The following is a 19,451-nucleotide window of genomic DNA, read 5'->3' as shown; positions in this document are numbered from 1 at the left end:
CTCTTTTAAATTCCACCAGATATGAAAAAAGCAAACATATCTTCTTTTTGTTATTGTTTTATAAAGATGAAGGTTAATTAAATTCAAATTATTAACTAGCACTCTCGGCAACGGCCATATCACGCTGAATACACCAGTTCTCGTCCGATAACCAAAGTTAAGCAGCGTCGAGCGCAGTCAGTACTTGGGAGGGCGACCACTTAGGAACACTGCGTGCCGTTAACTTTTTCACTTTTTTTTCCTCTTTTAAATTCCAATAGATATGAAAAAAGCAAACATATTTTCTTTTTGTTATTGTTTGAGAAAGATGAAGGTTAATTTGTCTCACTTAATTTAAATTCGAATTATTATCTAGCACTCTCGGCAACGGCCATATCACGCTGAGAACACCGGTTCTCGTCCGATCGCCGACGTTAGCAGCGTCGAGCGCAGTCAGTACTTGGGAATACTGCGTGCCGTTTGCTTTTTCACTTTTGTTTCCTCTTTCAAATTCTACCAGATATGAAAAAAGCAAACAAATCTTCTTTTTGTTATTGTTTTATAATGATGAAAGTTAATTAAATTCAAATTATTAACTAGCACTCTCGGCAACGGCCATATCACGCTGAATACACCGGTTCTCGTCCGATAACCGAAGTTAAGCAGCGTCGAGCGCAGTCACTACTTGGGAGGGAGACCACTTAGGAACACTGCGTGCCGTTGGCTTTTTTAATTTTTCTTCCCCATTTAAATTTTAATAGATATGAAAAAAGCAAACATGTTTTCTTTTTGTTATTGTTTTAAAATGATGAAGGTTAATTTGTCTCACTTAATTTAAATTCAAATTATTAACTAGCACTCTCGGCAACGGCCATATCACGCTGAAAACACCGGTTCACGTCCGATCACCGAAGTTAAGCAGCGTCGAGCACATACAGTACTTGGGAATACTGCGTGCCGTTTGTTTTTTCACTTTTGTTTCCTCTTTTAAATTCCACCAGATATGAAAAAAGCAAACATATCTTCTTTTTGTCATTGTTTTATATAGATGAAGGTTAATTAAATTCAACTTATTAACTAGCACTCTCGGCAACGGCCATATCACGCTGAATACACCAGTTCTCGTCCGATAACCAAAGTTAAGCAGCGTCGAGCGCAGTCAGTACTTGGGAGGGCGACCACTTAGGAACACTGCGTGCCGTTAGCTTTTTCACTTTTTTTTCCTCCTTTAAATTCCAATAGATATGAAAAAAGCAAACATATTTTCTTTTTGTTATTGTTTGAAAAAGATGAAGGTTAATTTGTCTCACTTAATTTAAATTCGAATTATTATCTAGCACTCTCGGCAACGGCCATATCATGCTGAGAACACCGGTTCTCGTCCGATCGCCGACGTTAGCAGCGTCGAGCGCAGTCAGTACTTGGGAATACTGCGTGCCGTTTGCTTTTTCACTTTTGTTTCCTCTTTCAAATTCTACCAGATATGAAAAAAGCAAACATATCTTCTTTTTGTTATTGTTTTATAATGATGAAAGTTAATTAAATTCAAATTATTAACTAGCACTCTCGGCAACGGCCATATCACGCTGAATACACCGGTTCTCGTCCGATAACCGAAGTTAAGCAGCGTCGAGCGCAGTCACTACTTGGGAGGGAGACCACTTAGGAACACTGCGTGCCGTTGGCTTTTTCAATTTTTCTTCCCCATTTAAATTTTAATAGATATGAAAAAAGCAAACATGTTTTCTTTTTGTTATTGTTTTAAAATGATGAAGGTTAATTTGTCTCACTTAATTTAAATTCGAATTATTAACTAGCACTCTCGGCAACGGCCATATCACGCTGAAAACACCGGTTCACGTCCGATCACCGAAGTTAAGCAGCGTCGAGCACATACAGTACTTGGGAATACTGCGTGCCGTTTGTTTTTTCACTTTTGTGTCCTCTTTTAAATTCCACCAGATATGAAAAAAGCAAACATATCTTCTTTTTGTTATTGTTTTATAAAGATGAAGGTTAATAAAATTCAAATTATTAACTAGCACTCTCGGCAACGGCCATATCACGCTGAATTCACCGGTTCTCGTCCGATAACCGAAGTTAAGCAGCGTCGAGCGCAGTCACTACTTGGGAGGGAGACCACTTAGGAACACTGCGTGCCGTTGGCTTTTTCACTTTTTTTTCCTCTTTTAAATTTTAATAGATATGAAAAAAGCAAACATGTTTTCTTTTTGTTATTGTTTTAAAATGATGAAGGTTAATTTGTCTCACTCAATTTAAATTCGAATTATTAACTAGCACTCTCGGCAACGGCCATATCACGCTGAAAACACCGGTTCACGTCCGATCACCGAAGTTAAGCAGCGTCGAGCGCATACAGTACTTGGGAATACTGCGTGCCGTTGGCTTTTTCACTTTTGTTTCCTCTTTCAAATTCCACCAGATATGAAAAAAGCAAACATATCTTCTTTTTTGTTATTGTTTTATATTGATGAAAGTTAATTAAATTCAAATTATTAACTAGCACTCTCGGCAACGGCCATATCACGCTGAAAAGACCGGTTCACGTCCGATCACCGAAGTTAAGCAGCGTCGAGCGCATACAGTACTTGGGAATACTGCGTGCCGTTTGTTTTTTCACTTTTGTTTCCTCTTTTAAATTCCACCAGATATGAAAAAAGCAAACATATCTTCTTTTTGTTATTGTTTTATAAAGATGAAGGTTAATTAAATTCAAATTATTAACTAGCACTCTCGGCAACGGCCATATCACGCTGAATACACCAGTTCTCGTCCGATAACCAAAGTTAAGCAGCGTCGAGCGCAGTCAGTACTTGGGAGGGCGACCACTTAGGAACACTGCGTGCCGTTAACTTTTTCACTTTTTTTTCCTCTTTTAAATTCCAATAGATATGAAAAAAGCAAACATATTTTCTTTTTGTTATTGTTTGAGAAAGATGAAGGTTAATTTGTCTCACTTAATTTAAATTCGAATTATTATCTAGCACTCTCGGCAACGGCCATATCACGCTGAGAACACCGGTTCTCGTCCGATCGCCGACGTTAGCAGCGTCGAGCGCAGTCAGTACTTGGGAATACTGCGTGCCGTTTGCTTTTTCACTTTTGTTTCCTCTTTCAAATTCTACCAGATATGAAAAAAGCAAACATATCTTCTTTTTGTTATTGTTTTATAATGATGAAAGTTAATTAAATTCAAATTATTAACTAGCACTCTCGGCAACGGCCATATCACGCTGAATACACCGGTTCTCGTCCGATAACCGAAGTTAAGCAGCGTCGAGCGCAGTCACTACTTGGGAGGGAGACCACTTAGGAACACTGCGTGCCGTTGGCTTTTTTAATTTTTCTTCCCCATTTAAATTTTAATAGATATGAAAAAAGCAAACATGTTTTCTTTTTGTTATTGTTTTAAAATGATGAAGGTTAATTTGTCTCACTTAATTTAAATTCAAATTATTAACTAGCACTCTCGGCAACGGCCATATCACGCTGAAAACACCGGTTCACGTCCGATCACCGAAGTTAAGCAGCGTCGAGCACATACAGTACTTGGGAATACTGCGTGCCGTTTGTTTTTTCACTTTTGTTTCCTCTTTTAAATTCCACCAGATATGAAAAAAGCAAACATATCTTCTTTTTGTCATTGTTTTATATAGATGAAGGTTAATTAAATTCAACTTATTAACTAGCACTCTCGGCAACGGCCATATCACGCTGAATACACCAGTTCTCGTCCGATAACCAAAGTTAAGCAGCGTCGAGCGCAGTCAGTACTTGGGAGGGCGACCACTTAGGAACACTGCGTGCCGTTAGCTTTTTCACTTTTTTTTCCTCCTTTAAATTCCAATAGATATGAAAAAAGCAAACATATTTTCTTTTTGTTATTGTTTGAAAAAGATGAAGGTTAATTTGTCTCACTTAATTTAAATTCGAATTATTATCTAGCACTCTCGGCAACGGCCATATCACGCTGAGAACACCGGTTCTCGTCCGATCGCCGACGTTAGCAGCGTCGAGCGCAGTCAGTACTTGGGAATACTGCGTGCCGTTTGCTTTTTCACTTTTGTTTCCTCTTTCAAATTCTACCAGATATGAAAAAAGCAAACATATCTTCTTTTTGTTATTGTTTTATAATGATGAAAGTTAATTAAATTCAAATTATTAACTAGCACTCTCGGCAACGGCCATATCACGCTGAATACACCGGTTCTCGTCCGATAACCGAAATTAAGCAGCGTCGAGCGCAGTCACTACTTGGGAGGGAGACCACTTAGGAACACTGCGTGCCGTTGGCTTTTTCAATTTTTCTTCCCCATTTAAATTTTAATAGATATGAAAAAAGCAAACATGTTTTCTTTTTGTTATTGTTTTAAAATGATGAAGGTTAATTTGTCTCACTTAATTTAAATTCGAATTATTAACTAGCACTCTCGGCAACGGCCATATCACGCTGAAAACACCGGTTCACGTCCGATCACCGAAGTTAAGCAGCGTCGAGCACATACAGTACTTGGGAATACTGCGTGCCGTTTGTTTTTTCACTTTTGTTTCCTCTTTTAAATTCCACCAGATATGAAAAAAGCAAACATATCTTCTTTTTGTCATTGTTTTATATAGATGAAGGTTAATTAAATTCAACTTATTAACTAGCACTCTCGGCAACGGCCATATCACGCTGAATACACCAGTTCTCGTCCGATAACCAAAGTTAAGCAGCGTCGAGCGCAGTCAGTACTTGGGAGGGCGACCACTTAGGAACACTGCGTGCCGTTAGCTTTTTCACTTTTTTTTCCTCCTTTAAATTCCAATAGATATGAAAAAAGCAAACATATTTTCTTTTTGTTATTGTTTGAAAAAGATGAAGGTTAATTTGTCTCACTTAATTTAAATTCGAATTATTATCTAGCACTCTCGGCAACGGCCATATCATGCTGAGAACACCGGTTCTCGTCCGATCGCCGACGTTAGCAGCGTCGAGCGCAGTCAGTACTTGGGAATACTGCGTGCCGTTTGCTTTTTCACTTTTGTTTCCTCTTTCAAATTCTACCAGATATGAAAAAAGCAAACATATCTTCTTTTTGTTATTGTTTTATAATGATGAAAGTTAATTAAATTCAAATTATTAACTAGCACTCTCGGCAACGGCCATATCACGCTGAATACACCGGTTCTCGTCCGATAACCGAAGTTAAGCAGCGTCGAGCGCAGTCACTACTTGGGAGGGAGACCACTTAGGAACACTGCGTGCCGTTGGCTTTTTCAATTTTTCTTCCCCATTTAAATTTTAATAGATATGAAAAAAGCAAACATGTTTTCTTTTTGTTATTGTTTTAAAATGATGAAGGTTAATTTGTCTCACTTAATTTAAATTCGAATTATTAACTAGCACTCTCGGCAACGGCCATATCACGCTGAAAACACCGGTTCACGTCCGATCACCGAAGTTAAGCAGCGTCGAGCACATACAGTACTTGGGAATACTGCGTGCCGTTTGTTTTTTCACTTTTGTGTCCTCTTTTAAATTCCACCAGATATGAAAAAAGCAAACATATCTTCTTTTTGTTATTGTTTTATAAAGATGAAGGTTAATAAAATTCAAATTATTAACTAGCACTCTCGGCAACGGCCATATCACGCTGAATTCACCGGTTCTCGTCCGATAACCGAAGTTAAGCAGCGTCGAGCGCAGTCACTACTTGGGAGGGAGACCACTTAGGAACACTGCGTGCCGTTGGCTTTTTCACTTTTTTTTCCTCTTTTAAATTTTAATAGATATGAAAAAAGCAAACATGTTTTCTTTTTGTTATTGTTTTAAAATGATGAAGGTTAATTTGTCTCACTCAATTTAAATTCGAATTATTAACTAGCACTCTCGGCAACGGCCATATCACGCTGAAAACACCGGTTCACGTCCGATCACCGAAGTTAAGCAGCGTCGAGCGCATACAGTACTTGGGAATACTGCGTGCCGTTGGCTTTTTCACTTTTGTTTCCTCTTTCAAATTCCACCAGATATGAAAAAAGCAAACATATCTTCTTTTTTGTTATTGTTTTATATTGATGAAAGTTAATTAAATTCAAATTATTAACTAGCACTCTCGGCAACGGCCATATTACGCTGAAGACACCGGTTCTCGTCCGATAACCGAAGTTAAGCAGCGTCGAGCGCAGTCACTACTTGGGAGGGAGACCACTTAGGAACACTGCGTGCCGTTGGCTTTTTCACTTTTTTTTCCTCTTTTAAATTCCAATAGATATGAAAAAAGCAAACATATTTTCTTTTTGTTATTGTTTTAAAATGATGAAGGTTAATTTGTCTCACTTAATTTAAATTCGAATTATTAACTAGCACTCTCGGCAACGGCCATATCACGCTGAAAACACCGGTTCACGTCCGATCACCGAAAATAAGCAGCGTCGAGCGCATACAGTACTTGGAAATACTGCGTGCCGTTTGTTTTTTCACTTTTGTTTCTTCTTTTAAATTCCACCAGATATGAAAAAAGCAAACAAATCTTCTTTTAGTTATTGTTTTATAAAGATGAAAGTTAATTAAATTCAAATTATTAACTAGCACTCTCGGCAACGGCCATATCACGCTGAATACACCGGTTCTCGTCAGATAACCGAAGTTAAGCAGCGTCGAGGGCAGTCACTACTTGGGAGGGTGACCACTTAGGAACACTGCGTGCCGTTGGCTTTTTCACTTTTTTTTCCTCTTTTAAATTTTAATAGATATGAAAAAAGCAAACATGTTTTCTTTTTGTTATTGTTTTAAAATGATGAAGGTTAATTTGTCTCACTTAATTAAAATTCGAATTATTAACTAGCACTCTCGGCAACGGCCATATCACGCTGAACACACCGGTTCTCGTCCGATAACCGAAGTTAAGCAGCTTAGAGCGCAGTCAGTACTTGGGAGGGCGACCACTTAGGAACACTGCGTGCCGTTAGCTTTTTCACTTTTTTTTTCTCTTTTAAATTCCACTAGATATGAAAAAAGCAAACATATTTTCTTTTTGTTATTGTTTGAAAAAGATGAAGGTTAATTTGTCTCACTTAATTTAAATTCGAATTATTATCTAGCACTCTCGGCAACGGCCATATCACGCTGAGAACACCGGTTCTCGTCCGATCGCCGACGTTAGCAGCGTCGAGCGCAGTCAGTACTTAGGAATACTGCGTGCCGTTTGCTTTTTCACTTTTTTTCCTCTTTTAAATTCCAATAGATATGAAAAAAGCAAACATATTTTCTTTTTGTTATTGTTTGAAAAAGATGAAGGTTAATTTGTCTCACTTAATTTAAATTCGAATTATTATCTAGCACTCTCGGCAACGGCCATATCACGCTGAGAACACCGGATCTCGTCCGATCGCCGACGTTAGCAGCGTCGAGCGCAGTCAGTACTTGGGAATACTGCGTGCCGTTTGCTTTTTTCACTTTTGTTTCCTCTTTCAAATTCCACCAGATATGAAAAAAGCAAACAAATCTTCTTTTAGTTATTGTTTTATAAAGATGAAAGTTAATTAAATTCAAATTATTAACTAGCACTCTCGGCAACGGCCATATCACGCTGAATACACCGGTTCTCGTCCGATAACCGAAGTTAAGCCGCGTCGAGCGCAGTCAGTACTTGGGAGGGCGACCACTTAGGAACACTGCGTGCCGTTAACTTTTTCACTTTTTTTTCCTCTTTTAAATTCCAATAGATATGAAAAAACAAACATATTTTCTTTTTTGTTATTGTTTTAAAATGATGAAGGTTAATTTGTCTCACTTAATTTAAATTCGAATTATTAACTAGCACTCTCGGCAACAGCCATATCACGCTGAAAACACCGGTTCACGTCCGATCACCGAAAATAAGCAGCGTCGAGCGCATACAGTACTTGGAAATACTGCGTGCCGTTTGTTTTTTCACTTTTGTTTCTTCTTTTAAATTCCACCAGATATGAAAAAAGCAAACATATCATCTTTTTGTTATTGTTTTATAAAGATGAACGTTAATTAAATTCAAATTATTAACTAGCACTCTCGGCAACGGCCATATCACGCTGAATACACCGTTTCTTGTCCGATAACCGAAGTTAAGCAGCGTCGAGCGCAGTCAGTACTAGGGAGGGCGACCACTTAGGAACACTGCGTGCCGTAAGCTTTTTCACTTTTTTTCCTCTTTTAAATTCCAATAGATATGAAAAAAGCAAACATATTTTCTTTTTGTTATTGTTTGAAAAAGATGAAGGTTAATTTGTCTCACTTAATTTAAATTCGAATTATTATCTAGCACTCTCGGCAACGGCCATATCACGCTGAGAACACCGGTTCTCGTCCGATCGCCGACGTTAGCAGCGTCGAGCGCAGTCAGTACTTGGGAATACTGCGTGCCGATTGCTTCTTCACTTTTGTTTCCTCTTTCAAATTCCACCAGATATGAAAAGAGCAAACATATCTTCTTTTTGTAATTGTTTTATAAAGATGAAAGTTAATTAAATTCAAATTATTAACTAGCACTCTCGGCAACGGCCATATCACGCTGTATACACCGATTCTCGTCCGAATACCGAAGTTAAGCAGCGTCGAGCGCAGTCACTACTTGGGAGGGAGACCACTTAGGAACACTGCGTGCCGTTGGCTTTTTCACTTTTTTTTCCTCTTTTAAATTTTAATAGATAAGAAAAAAGCAAACATGTTTTCTTTTTGTTATTGTTTTAAAATGATGAAGGTTAATTTGTCTCACTTAATTTAAATTCGAATTATTAACTAGCACTCTCGGCAACGGCCATATCACGCTGAAAAGACCGGTTCACGTCCGATCACCGAAGTTAAGCAGCGTCGAGCGCATAGAGTACTTGGGAATACTGCGTGCCGTTGGCTTTTTCACTTTTGTTTCCTCTTTCAAATTCCACCAGATATGAAAAAAGCAAACAAATCTTCTTTTAGTTATTGTTTTATAAAGATGAAAGTTAATTAAATTCAAATTATTAACTAGCACACTCGGCAACGGCCATATCACGCTGAATACACCGGTTCTCGTCAGAAAACCGAAGTTAAGCAGCGTCGAGCGCAGTCACTACTTGGAAGGGAGACCACTTAGGAACACTGCGTGCCGTTGGCTTTTTCACTTTTTTTTCCTCTTTTAAATTTTAATAGATATGAAAAAAGCAAACACGTTTTCTTTTTGTTATTGTTTTAAAATGATGAAGGTTAATTTGTCTCACTTAATTTAAATTCGAATTATTAACTAGGACTCTCGGCAACGGCCATATAACGCTGAAAACACCGGTTCACGTCCGATCACCGAAGTAAAGCAGCGTCGAGCGCATACAGTACTTGGGAATACTGCGTGCCGTTTGCTTTTTCACTTTTGTTTCCTCTTTTAAATTCCACCAGATATGAAAAAAGCAAACATATCTTCTTTTTGTTATTGTTTTATAAAGATGAAGGTTAATTAAATTCAAATTATTAACTAGCACTCTCGGCAACGGCCATATCACGCTGAATACACCGGTTCTCGTCCGATAACCGAAGTTAAGCAGCGTCGAGCGCAGTCAGTACTTGGGAGGGCGACCACTTAGGAACACTGCTTGCCGTTAACTTTTTACTTTTTTTTCCTCTTTTAAATTCCAATAGATATGAAAAAAGCAAACATATTTTCTTTTTGTTATTGTTTGAGAAAGATGAAGGTTAATTTGTCTCACTTAATTTAAATTCGAATTATTATCTAGCACTCTCGGCAACGGCCATATCACGCTGAGAACACCGGATCTCGTCCGATCGCCGACGTTAGCAGCGTCGAGCGCAGTCAGTACTTGGGAATACTGCGTGCCGTTTGCTTTTTTCACTTTTGTTTCCTCTTTCAAATTCCACCAGATATGAAAAAAGCAAACAAATCTTCTTTTTGTTATTGTTTTATAAAGATGAAAGTTAATTAAATTCAAATTATTAACTAGCACTCTCGGCAACGGCCATATCACGCTGAATACACCGGTTCTCGTCAGATAACCGAAGTTAAGCAGCGTCGAGCGCAGTCACTACTTGGGAGGGAGACCACTTAGGAACACTGCGTGCCGTTGGCTTTTTCACTTTTTTTTCCTCTTTTAAATTTTAATAGATATGAAAAAAGCAAACATGTTTTCTTTTTGTTATTGTTTTAAAATGATGAAGGTTAATTTGTCTCACTTAATTAAAATTCGAATTATTAACTAGCACTCTCGGCAACGGCCATATCACGCTGAACACACCGGTTCTCGTCCGATAACCGAAGTTACGCAGCTTCGAGCGCAGTCAGTACTTGGGAGGGCGACCACTTAGGAACACTGCGTGCCGTTAGCTTTTTCACTTTTTTTTTTCTCTTTTAAATTCCAATAGATATGAAAAAAGCAAACATATTTTCTTTTTGTTATTGTTTGAAAAAGATGAAGGTTAATTTGTCTCACTTAATTTAAATTCGAATTATTATCTAGCACTCTCGGCAACGGCCATATCACGCTGAGAACACCGGTTCTCGTCCGATCGCCGACGTTAGCAGCGTCGAGCGCAGTCAGTACTTAGGAATACTGCGTGCCGTTTGCTTTTTCACTTTTTTTCCTCTTTTAAATTCCAATAGATATGAAAAAAGCAAACATATTTTCTTTTTGTTATTGTTTGAAAAAGATGAAGGTTAATTTGTCTCACTTAATTTAAATTCGAATTATTATCTAGCACTCTCGGCAACGGCCATATCACGCTGAGAACACCGGTTCTCGTCCGATCGCCGACGTTAGCAGCGTCGAGCGCAGTCAGTACTTGGGAATACTGCGTGCCGTTTGCTTTTTTCACTTTAGTTTCCTCTTTCAAATTCCACCAGATATGAAAAAAGCAAACAAATCTTCTTTTAGTTATTGTTTTATAAAGATGAAAGTTAATTAAATTCAAATTATTAACTAGCACTCTCGGCAACGGCCATATCACGCTGAATACACCGATTCTCGTCCGATAACCGAAGTTAAGCAGCGTCGAGCGCAGTCATTACTTGGGAGGAAGACCACTTAGGAACACTGCGTGCCGTTGGCTTTTTCACTTTTTTTTCCTCTTTTAAATTTTAATAGATATGTAAAAAGCAACTGGTTTTCTTTTTGTTATTGTTTTAAAATGATGAAGGTTAATTTGTCTCACTTAATTTAAATTCGAATTATTAACTAGCACTCTCGGCAACGGCCATATCACGCTGAAAACACCGGATCCCGTCCGATCACCGAAGTTAAGCAGCGTCGAGCGCATACAGTACTTGGGAATACTGCGCGCCGTTTGTTTTTTCACTTTTGTTTCCTCTTTTAAATTCCACCAGATATGAAAAAAGCAAACATATCTTCTTTTTGTTATTGTTTTATAAAGATGAAGGTTAATTAAATTCAAATTATTCACTTGCACTCTCGGCAACGGCCATATCACGCTAAATACACCGGTTCTCGTCCGATAACCGAAGTTAAGCAGCGTCGAGCGCAGTCAGCACTTGGGAGGGAGACCACTTAGGAACACTGCGTGCCGTTGGCTTTTTCACTTTTTTTTCCTCTTTTAAATTTTAATAGATAAGAAAAAAGCAAACATGTTTTCTTTTTGTTATTGTTTGAAAAAGATGAAGGTTAATTTGTCTCACTTAATTTAAATTCGAATTATTAACTAGCACTCTCGGCAACGGCCATATCACGCTGAAAAGACCGGTTCACGTCCGATCACCGAAGTTAAGCAGCGTCGAGCGCATAGAGTACTTGGGAATACTGCGTGCCGTTGGCTTTTTCACTTTTGTTTCCTCTTTCAAATTCCACCAGATATGAAAAAAGCAAACAAATCTTCTTTTAGTTATTGTTTTATAAAGATGAAAGTTAATTAAATTCAAATTATTAACTAGCACTCTCGGCAACGGCCATATCACGCTGAATACACCGGTTCTCGTCAGATAACCGAAGTTAAGCAGCGTCGAGCGCAGTCACTACTTGGGAGGGCGACCACTTTGGAACACTGCGTGCCGTTGGCTTTTTCACTTTTTTTTCCTCTTTTAAATTTTAATAGATATGAAAAAAGCAAACATGTTTTCTTTTTGTTATTGTTTTAAAATGATGAAGGTTAATTTGTCTCACTTAATTTAAATTCGAATTATTAACTAGCACTCTCGGCAACGGCCATATCACGCTGAATACACCGGTTCTCGTCCGATAACCGAAGTTAAGCAGCGTCGAGCGCAGTCAGTACTTGGGAGGGCGACCACTTAGGAACACTGCGTGCCGTTAGCTTTTTCTCTTTTTTTTTTCTTTTAAATTCCAATAGATATGAAAAAAGCAAACATATTTTCTTTTTGTTATTGTTTGAAAAAGATGAAGGTTAATTTGTCTCACTTAATTTAAATTCGAATTATTATCTAGCACTCTCGGCAACGGCCATATCACGCTGAGAACACCGGTTCTCGTCCGATCGCCGACGTTAGCAGCGTCGAGCGCAGTCAGTACTTGGGAATACTGCGTGCCGTTTGCTTTTTCACTTTTGTTTCCTCTTTCAAATTCCACCAGATATGAATAAAGCAAACATATCTTCTTTTTGTTATTGTTTTATAAAGATGAAAGTTAATTAAATTCAATTATTAACTAGCACTCTCGGCAACGGCCATATCACGCTGAATACACCGATTCTCGTCCGATAACCGAAGTTAAGCAGCGTCGAGCGCAGTCATTACTTGGGAGGGAGACCACTTAGGAACACTGCGTGCCGTTGGCTTTTTCACTTTTTTTCCTCTTTTAAATTTTAATAGATATGAAAAAAGCAAACACGTTTTCTTTTTGTTATTGTTTTAAAATGATGAAGGTTAATTTGTCTCACTTAATTTAAATTCGAATTATTAACTAGCACTCTCGGCAACGGCCATATCACGCTGAAAAGACCGGTTCACGTCCGATCACCGAAGTAAAGCAGCGTCGAGCGCATACAGTACTTGGGAATACTGCGTGCCGTTTGCTTTTTCACTTTTGTTTCCTCTTTTAAATTCCACCAGATATGAAAAAAGCAAACATATCTTCTTTTTGTTATTGTTTTATAAAGATGAAGGTTAATTAAATTCAAATTATTAACTAGCTCTCTCGGCAACGGCCATATCACGCTGAATACACCGGTTCTCGTCCGATAACTTATCTAGCACTCTCGGCAACGGCCATATCACGCTGAATACACCGGTTCTCGTCCGATAACCGAAGTTAAGCAGCGTCGAGCGCAGTCATTACTTGGGAGGGAGACCACTTAGGAACACTGCGTGCCGTTGGCTTTTTCACTTTTTTTTCCTCTTTTAAATTTTAATAGATATGAAAAAAGCAAATATATTTTCTTTTTTGTTATTGTTTGAAAAAGATGAAGGTTAATTTGTCTCACTTAATTTAAATTCGAATTATTATCTAGCACTCTCGGCAACGGCCATATCACGCTGAATACACCGGTTCTCGTCCGATAACCGAAGTTAAGCAGCGTCCAGCGCAGTCATTACTTGGGAGGGAGACCACTTAGGAACACTGCATGCCGTTGGCTTTCTCACTTTTTTTTCCTCTTTTAAATTTTAATAGATATGTAAAAAGCAAACAGGTTTTCTTTTTGTTATTGTTTTAAAATGATGAAGGTTAATTTGTCTCACTTAATTTAAATCCGAATTATTAAATAGCACTCTCGGCAACGGCCATATCACGCTGAGAACACCGGTTCTCGTCCGATCGCCGACGTTAGCAGCGTCGAGCGCAGTCAGTACTTGGGAATACTGCGTGCCGTTTGCTTTTTCACTTTTGTTTCCTCTTTCAAATTCCAACAGATATGAAAAAAGCAAACATATCTTCTTTTTGTTATTGTTTTATAAAGATGAAAGTTAATTAAATTCAAATTATTAACTAGCACTCTCGGCAACGGCCATATCACCCTGAATACACCGGTTCTCGTCCGATAACCGAAGTTAAGCCGCGTCGAGCGCAGTCAGTACTTGGGAGGGCGACCACTTAGGAACACTGCGTGCCGTTAACTTTTTCACTTTTTTTTCCTCTTTTAAATTCCAATAGATATGAAAAAAGCAAACATATTTTCTTTTTTGTTATTGTTTGAAAAAGATGAAGGTTAATTTGTCTCACTTAATTTAAGTTCGAATTATTATCTAGCACTCTCGGCAACGGCCATATCACGCTGAATACACCGGTTCTCGTCCGATAACCGAAGTTAAGCAGCGTCCAGCGCAGTCATTACTTGGGAGGGAGACCACTTAGGAACACTGCGTGCCGTTGGCTTTTTCACTTTTTTTTCCTCTTTTAAATTTTAATAGATATGTAAAAAGCAAACACGTTTTCTTTTTGTTATTGTTTTAAAATGATGAAGGTTAATTTGTCTCACTTAATTTAAATTCGAATTATTAACTAGCACTCTCGGCAACGGCCATATCACGCTGAAAAGACCGGTTCACGTCCGATCACCGAAGTAAAGCAGCGTCGAGCGCATACAGTACTTGGGAATACTGCGTGCCGTTTGCTTTTTCACTTTTGTTTCCTCTTTTAAATTCCACCAGATATGAAAAAAGCAAACATATCTTCTTTTTGTTATTGTTTTATAAAGATGAAGGTTAATTAAATTCAAATTATTAACTAGCTCTCTCGGCAACGGCCATATCACGCTGAATACACCGGTTCTCGTCCGATAACTTATCTAGCACTCTCGGCAACGGCCATATCACGCTGAATACACCGGTTCTCGTCCGATAACCGAAGTTAAGCAGCGTCGAGCGCAGTCATTACTTGGGAGGGAGACCACTTAGGAACACTGCGTGCCGTTGGCTTTTTCACTTTTTTTTCCTCTTTTAAATTTTAATAGATATGAAAAAAGCAAATATATTTTCTTTTTTGTTATTGTTTGAAAAAGATGAAGGTTAATTTGTCTCACTTAATTTAAATTCGAATTATTATCTAGCACTCTCGGCAACGGCCATATCACGCTGAATACACCGGTTCTCGTCCGATAACCGAAGTTAAGCAGCGTCCAGCGCAGTCATTACTTGGGAGGGAGACCACTTAGGAACACTGCATGCCGTTGGCTTTTTCACTTTTTTTTCCTCTTTTAAATTTTAATAGATATGTAAAAAGCAAACAGGTTTTCTTTTTGTTATTGTTTTAAAATGATGAAGGTTAATTTGTCTCACTTAATTTAAATCCGAATTATTAAATAGCACTCTCGGCAACGGCCATATCACGCTGAGAACACCGGTTCTCGTCCGATCGCCGACGTTAGCAGCGTCGAGCGCAGTCAGTACTTGGGAATACTGCGTGCCGTTTGCTTTTTCACTTTTGTTTCCTCTTTCAAATTCCAACAGATATGAAAAAAGCAAACATATCTTCTTTTTGTTATTGTTTTATAAAGATGAAAGTTAATTAAATTCAAATTATTAACTAGCACTCTCGGCAACGGCCATATCACCCTGAATACACCGGTTCTCGTCCGATAACCGAAGTTAAGCCGCGTCGAGCGCAGTCAGTACTTGGGAGGGCGACCACTTAGGAACACTGCGTGCCGTTAACTTTTTCACTTTTTTTTCCTCTTTTAAATTCCAATAGATATGAAAAAAGCAAACATATTTTCTTTTTTGTTATTGTTTGAAAAAGATGAAGGTTAATTTGTCTCACTTAATTTAAGTTCGAATTATTATCTAGCACTCTCGGCAACGGCCATATCACGCTGAATACACCGGTTCTCGTCCGATAACCGAAGTTAAGCAGCGTCGAGCGCAGTCAGTACTTGGGAGGGAGACCACTTAGGAACACTGCGTGCCGTTGGCTTTTTCACTTTTTTTTCCTCTTTTAAATTTTAATAGATATGAAAAAAGCAAATATATTTTCTTTTTTGTTATTGTTTGAAAAAGATGAAGGTTAATTTGTCTCACTTAATTTAAATTCGAATTATTATCTAGCACTCTCGGCAACGGCCATATCACGCTGAATACACCGGTTCTCGTCCGATAACCGAAGTTAAGCAGCGTCCAGCGCAGTCATTACTTGGGAGGGAGACCACTTAGGAACACTGCGTGCCGTTGGCTTTTTCACTTTTTTTTCCTCTTTTAAATTTTAATAGATATGTAAAAAGCAAACAGGTTTTCTTTTTGTTATTGTTTTAAAATGATGAAGGTTAATTTGTCTCACTTAATTTAAATCCGAATTATTAAATAGCACTCTCGGCAACGGCCATATCACGCTGAGAACACCGGTTCTCGTCCGATCGCCGACGTTAGCAGCGTCGAGCGCAGTCAGTACTTGGGAATACTGCGTGCCGTTTGCTTTTTCACTTTTGTTTCCTCTTTCAAATTCCACCAGATATGAAAAAAGCAAACATATCTTCTTTTTGTTATTGTTTTATAAAGATGAAAGTTAATTAAATTCAAATTATTAACTAGCACTCTCGGCAACGGCCATATCACGCTGAATACACCGGTTCTCGTCCGATAACCGAAGTTAAGCAGCGTCGAGCGCGGTCATTACTTGGGAGGGAGACCACTTAGGAACACTGCGTGCCGATGGCTTTTTCACTTTTTTTTCCTCTTTTAAATTTTAATAGATATGTAAAAAGCAAACAGGTTTTCTTTTTGTTATTGTTTTAAAATGATGAAGGTTAATTTGTCTCACTTAATTTAAATTCGAATTATTAACTAGCACTCTCGGCAACGGCCATATCACGCTGAAAACACCGGTTCACGTCCGATCACCGAAGTTAAGCAGCGTCGAGCGCATACAGTACTTGGGAATACTGCGTGCCGTTGGCGTTTTCACTTTTGTTTACTCTTTCAAATTCCACCAGATATGAAAAAAGCAAACTTATCTTCTTTTTGTTATTGTTTTACAAAGAAAAAAGTTAATTAAATTCAAATTATTAACTAGCATTCTCGGCAACGGCCATATCACGCTGAATACACCGGTTCTCGTCCGATAACCGAAGTTAAGCAGCGTCGAGCGCAGTCATTACTTGGGAGGGAGACCACTTAGGAACACTGCGTGCCGTTGGCTTTTTCACTTTTTTTTCCTCTTTTAAATTTTAATAGATATGTAAAAAGCAAACAGGTTTTCTTTTTGTTATTGTTTTAAAATGATGAAGGTTAATTTGTCTCACTTAATTTAAATCCGAATTATTAACTAGCACTCTCGGCAACGGCCATATCACGCTGAAAACACCTGTTCACGTCCGAATACCGAAGTTAAGCAGCGTCGAGCGCATACAGTACTTGGGAATACTGCGTGCCGTTGGATTTTCACTTTTGTTTCCTCTTTCAAATTCCACCAGATATGAAAAAAGCAAACATATCTTCTTTTTTGTTATTGTTTTATAGTGATGAAAGTTAATTAAATTCAAATTATTAACTAGCACTCTCGGCAACGGCCATATCACGCTGAATACACCGTTTCTCGTTCGATAACCGAAGTTAAGCAGCGTCGAGCGCAGTCACTACTTGGGAGGGAGACCACTTAGGAACACTGCGTGCCGTTGGCTTTTTCACTTTTTTTTCCTCTTTTAAATTTTAATAGATATGAAAAAAGCAAATATATTTTCTTTTTGTTATTGTTTGAAAAAGATGAAGGTTAATTTGTCTCACTTAATTTAAATTCGAATTATTATCTAGCACTCTCGGCAACGGCCATATCACGCTGAATACACCGGTTCTCGTCCGATAACCGAAGTTAAGCAGCGTCCAGCGCAGTCATTACTTGGGAGGGAGACCACTTAGGAACGCTGCGTGCCGTTGGCTTTTTCACTTTTTTTTCCTCTTTTAAATTTTAATAGATATGTAAAAAGCAAACAGGTTTTCTTTTTGTTATTGTTTTAAAATGATGAAGGTTAATTTGTCTCACTTAATTTAAATCCGAATTATTAAATAGCACTCTCGGCAACGGCCATATCACGCTGAGAACACCGGTTCTCGTCCGATCGCCGACGTTAGCAGCGTCGAGCGCAGTCAGTACTTGGGAATACTGCGTGCCGTTTGCTTTTTCACTTTTGTTTCCTCTTTCAAATTCCACCAGATATGAAAAAAGCAAACATATCTTCTTTTTGTTATTGTTTTATAAAGATGAAAGTTAATTAAATTCAAATTATTAACTAGCACTCTCGGCAACGGCCATATCACGCTGAATACACCGGTTCTCGTCCGATAACCGAAGTTAAGCCGCGTCGAGCGCAGTCAGTTATTGGGAGGGCGACCACTTAGGAACACTGCGTGCCGTTAACTTTTTCACTTTTTTTTCCTCTTTTAAATTCCAATAGATATGAAAAAAGCAAACATATTTTCTTTTTTGTTATTGTTTGAAAAAGATGAAGGTTAATTTGTCTCACTTAATTTAAATTCGAATTATTATCTAGCACTCTCGGCAACGGCCATATCACGCTGAATACACCGGTTCTCGTCCGATAACCGAAGTTAAGCAGCGTCGAGCGCAGTCAGTACTTGGGAGGGAGACCACTTAGGAACACTGCGTGCCGTTGGCTTTTTCACTTTTTTTTCCTCTTTTAAATTTTAATAGATATGAAAAAAGCAAATATATTTTCTTTTTTGTTATTGTTTGAAAAAGATGAAGGTTAATTTGTCTCACTTAATTTAAATTCGAATTATTATCTAGCACTCTCGGCAACGGCCATATCACGCTGAATACACCGGTTCTCGTCCGATAACCGAAGTTAAGCAGCGTCCAGCGCAGTCATTACTTGGGAGGGAGACCACTTAGGAACACTGCGTGCCGTTGGCTTTTTCACTTTTTTTTCCTCTTTTAAATTTTAATAGATATGTAAAAAGCAAACAGGTTTTCTTTTTGTTATTGTTTTAAAATGATGAAGGTTAATTTGTCTCACTTAATTTAAATCCGAATTATTAAATAGCACTCTCGGCAACGGCCATATCACGCTGAGAACACCGGTTCTCGTCCGATCGCCGACGTTAGCAGCGTCGAGCGCAGTCAGTACTTGGGAATACTGCGTGCCGTTTGCTTTTTCACTTTTGTTTCCTCTTTCAAATTCCACCAGATATGAAAAAAGCAAACATATCTTCTTTTTGTTATTGTTTTATAAAGATGAAAGTTAATTAAATTCAAATTATTAACTAGCACTCTCGGCAACGGCCATATCACGCTGAATACACCGGTTCTCGTCCGATAACCGAAGTTAAGCAGCGTCGAGCGCGGTCATTACTTGGGAGGGAGACCACTTAGGAACACTGCGTGCCGATGGCTTTTTCACTTTTTTTTCCTCTTTTAAATTTTAATAGATATGTAATAAGCAAACAGGTTTTCTTTTTGTTATTGTTTTAAAATGATGAAGGTTAATTTGTCTCACTTAATTTAAATTCGAATTATTAACTAGCACTCTCGGCAACGGCCATATCACGCTGAAAACACCGGTTCACGTCCGATCACCGAAGTTAAGTAGCGTCGAG

General features: G+C 38.4%; 49 pseudogenes; all 49 read left to right on the top strand.

The window, feature by feature from the left end:
- Positions 1-106: 106 nt before the first annotated feature.
- LOC149716862 (5S ribosomal RNA) lies at positions 107-225 on the top strand (annotated as a pseudogene).
- A 361-nt stretch (positions 226-586) lies between these two features.
- On the top strand, positions 587-705 carry LOC149716861 (5S ribosomal RNA; annotated as a pseudogene).
- A 362-nt stretch (positions 706-1,067) lies between these two features.
- LOC149716860 (5S ribosomal RNA) lies at positions 1,068-1,186 on the top strand (annotated as a pseudogene).
- A 361-nt stretch (positions 1,187-1,547) lies between these two features.
- Positions 1,548-1,666, top strand: LOC149716859 (5S ribosomal RNA; annotated as a pseudogene).
- A 362-nt stretch (positions 1,667-2,028) lies between these two features.
- On the top strand, positions 2,029-2,147 carry LOC149716858 (5S ribosomal RNA; annotated as a pseudogene).
- Positions 2,148-2,284: 137 nt separating this feature from the next.
- LOC149716857 (5S ribosomal RNA) lies at positions 2,285-2,387 on the top strand (annotated as a pseudogene).
- Positions 2,388-2,735: 348 nt separating this feature from the next.
- Positions 2,736-2,854, top strand: LOC149716856 (5S ribosomal RNA; annotated as a pseudogene).
- Positions 2,855-3,215: 361 nt separating this feature from the next.
- Positions 3,216-3,334, top strand: LOC149716855 (5S ribosomal RNA; annotated as a pseudogene).
- Positions 3,335-3,696: 362 nt separating this feature from the next.
- Positions 3,697-3,815, top strand: LOC149716854 (5S ribosomal RNA; annotated as a pseudogene).
- Positions 3,816-4,176: 361 nt separating this feature from the next.
- Positions 4,177-4,295, top strand: LOC149716853 (5S ribosomal RNA; annotated as a pseudogene).
- Positions 4,296-4,657: 362 nt separating this feature from the next.
- On the top strand, positions 4,658-4,776 carry LOC149716852 (5S ribosomal RNA; annotated as a pseudogene).
- Positions 4,777-5,137: 361 nt separating this feature from the next.
- LOC149716851 (5S ribosomal RNA) lies at positions 5,138-5,256 on the top strand (annotated as a pseudogene).
- A 362-nt stretch (positions 5,257-5,618) lies between these two features.
- LOC149716850 (5S ribosomal RNA) lies at positions 5,619-5,737 on the top strand (annotated as a pseudogene).
- A 137-nt stretch (positions 5,738-5,874) lies between these two features.
- Positions 5,875-5,977, top strand: LOC149716849 (5S ribosomal RNA; annotated as a pseudogene).
- A 123-nt stretch (positions 5,978-6,100) lies between these two features.
- On the top strand, positions 6,101-6,219 carry LOC149716848 (5S ribosomal RNA; annotated as a pseudogene).
- Positions 6,220-6,581: 362 nt separating this feature from the next.
- Positions 6,582-6,700, top strand: LOC149716847 (5S ribosomal RNA; annotated as a pseudogene).
- A 137-nt stretch (positions 6,701-6,837) lies between these two features.
- Positions 6,838-6,956, top strand: LOC149716846 (5S ribosomal RNA; annotated as a pseudogene).
- Positions 6,957-7,556: 600 nt separating this feature from the next.
- Positions 7,557-7,675, top strand: LOC149716845 (5S ribosomal RNA; annotated as a pseudogene).
- Positions 7,676-8,037: 362 nt separating this feature from the next.
- Positions 8,038-8,156, top strand: LOC149716844 (5S ribosomal RNA; annotated as a pseudogene).
- Positions 8,157-8,516: 360 nt separating this feature from the next.
- On the top strand, positions 8,517-8,635 carry LOC149716843 (5S ribosomal RNA; annotated as a pseudogene).
- A 137-nt stretch (positions 8,636-8,772) lies between these two features.
- Positions 8,773-8,875, top strand: LOC149716842 (5S ribosomal RNA; annotated as a pseudogene).
- A 122-nt stretch (positions 8,876-8,997) lies between these two features.
- LOC149716841 (5S ribosomal RNA) lies at positions 8,998-9,116 on the top strand (annotated as a pseudogene).
- A 362-nt stretch (positions 9,117-9,478) lies between these two features.
- LOC149716840 (5S ribosomal RNA) lies at positions 9,479-9,597 on the top strand (annotated as a pseudogene).
- A 361-nt stretch (positions 9,598-9,958) lies between these two features.
- LOC149716839 (5S ribosomal RNA) lies at positions 9,959-10,077 on the top strand (annotated as a pseudogene).
- A 137-nt stretch (positions 10,078-10,214) lies between these two features.
- Positions 10,215-10,333, top strand: LOC149716838 (5S ribosomal RNA; annotated as a pseudogene).
- A 601-nt stretch (positions 10,334-10,934) lies between these two features.
- Positions 10,935-11,053, top strand: LOC149716837 (5S ribosomal RNA; annotated as a pseudogene).
- Positions 11,054-11,414: 361 nt separating this feature from the next.
- LOC149716836 (5S ribosomal RNA) lies at positions 11,415-11,533 on the top strand (annotated as a pseudogene).
- Positions 11,534-11,670: 137 nt separating this feature from the next.
- Positions 11,671-11,773, top strand: LOC149716835 (5S ribosomal RNA; annotated as a pseudogene).
- A 122-nt stretch (positions 11,774-11,895) lies between these two features.
- On the top strand, positions 11,896-12,014 carry LOC149716834 (5S ribosomal RNA; annotated as a pseudogene).
- Positions 12,015-12,151: 137 nt separating this feature from the next.
- On the top strand, positions 12,152-12,270 carry LOC149716833 (5S ribosomal RNA; annotated as a pseudogene).
- A 359-nt stretch (positions 12,271-12,629) lies between these two features.
- On the top strand, positions 12,630-12,748 carry LOC149716832 (5S ribosomal RNA; annotated as a pseudogene).
- Positions 12,749-13,170: 422 nt separating this feature from the next.
- LOC149716831 (5S ribosomal RNA) lies at positions 13,171-13,289 on the top strand (annotated as a pseudogene).
- Positions 13,290-13,427: 138 nt separating this feature from the next.
- On the top strand, positions 13,428-13,546 carry LOC149716830 (5S ribosomal RNA; annotated as a pseudogene).
- Positions 13,547-13,907: 361 nt separating this feature from the next.
- Positions 13,908-14,026, top strand: LOC149716829 (5S ribosomal RNA; annotated as a pseudogene).
- Positions 14,027-14,164: 138 nt separating this feature from the next.
- Positions 14,165-14,283, top strand: LOC149716828 (5S ribosomal RNA; annotated as a pseudogene).
- Positions 14,284-14,706: 423 nt separating this feature from the next.
- On the top strand, positions 14,707-14,825 carry LOC149716827 (5S ribosomal RNA; annotated as a pseudogene).
- A 138-nt stretch (positions 14,826-14,963) lies between these two features.
- Positions 14,964-15,082, top strand: LOC149716826 (5S ribosomal RNA; annotated as a pseudogene).
- Positions 15,083-15,443: 361 nt separating this feature from the next.
- LOC149716825 (5S ribosomal RNA) lies at positions 15,444-15,562 on the top strand (annotated as a pseudogene).
- A 138-nt stretch (positions 15,563-15,700) lies between these two features.
- LOC149716824 (5S ribosomal RNA) lies at positions 15,701-15,819 on the top strand (annotated as a pseudogene).
- A 138-nt stretch (positions 15,820-15,957) lies between these two features.
- Positions 15,958-16,076, top strand: LOC149716823 (5S ribosomal RNA; annotated as a pseudogene).
- A 361-nt stretch (positions 16,077-16,437) lies between these two features.
- On the top strand, positions 16,438-16,556 carry LOC149716822 (5S ribosomal RNA; annotated as a pseudogene).
- A 137-nt stretch (positions 16,557-16,693) lies between these two features.
- On the top strand, positions 16,694-16,796 carry LOC149716821 (5S ribosomal RNA; annotated as a pseudogene).
- A 122-nt stretch (positions 16,797-16,918) lies between these two features.
- On the top strand, positions 16,919-17,037 carry LOC149716820 (5S ribosomal RNA; annotated as a pseudogene).
- Positions 17,038-17,399: 362 nt separating this feature from the next.
- LOC149716819 (5S ribosomal RNA) lies at positions 17,400-17,518 on the top strand (annotated as a pseudogene).
- A 137-nt stretch (positions 17,519-17,655) lies between these two features.
- Positions 17,656-17,774, top strand: LOC149716818 (5S ribosomal RNA; annotated as a pseudogene).
- Positions 17,775-18,135: 361 nt separating this feature from the next.
- On the top strand, positions 18,136-18,254 carry LOC149716817 (5S ribosomal RNA; annotated as a pseudogene).
- A 138-nt stretch (positions 18,255-18,392) lies between these two features.
- LOC149716816 (5S ribosomal RNA) lies at positions 18,393-18,511 on the top strand (annotated as a pseudogene).
- Positions 18,512-18,649: 138 nt separating this feature from the next.
- On the top strand, positions 18,650-18,768 carry LOC149716815 (5S ribosomal RNA; annotated as a pseudogene).
- A 361-nt stretch (positions 18,769-19,129) lies between these two features.
- Positions 19,130-19,248, top strand: LOC149716814 (5S ribosomal RNA; annotated as a pseudogene).
- Positions 19,249-19,451: the final 203 nt, after the last annotated feature.

The sequence above is a fragment of the Phalangium opilio genome, unplaced genomic scaffold (genome assembly GCF_054372755.1).
Source record: "Phalangium opilio isolate 3A_F unplaced genomic scaffold, DU_Popi_V2 ptg000003l_1, whole genome shotgun sequence".
Taxonomy (NCBI): domain Eukaryota; kingdom Metazoa; phylum Arthropoda; class Arachnida; order Opiliones; family Phalangiidae; genus Phalangium; species Phalangium opilio.
This window is presented reverse-complemented; position numbering and strand designations above follow the sequence as displayed.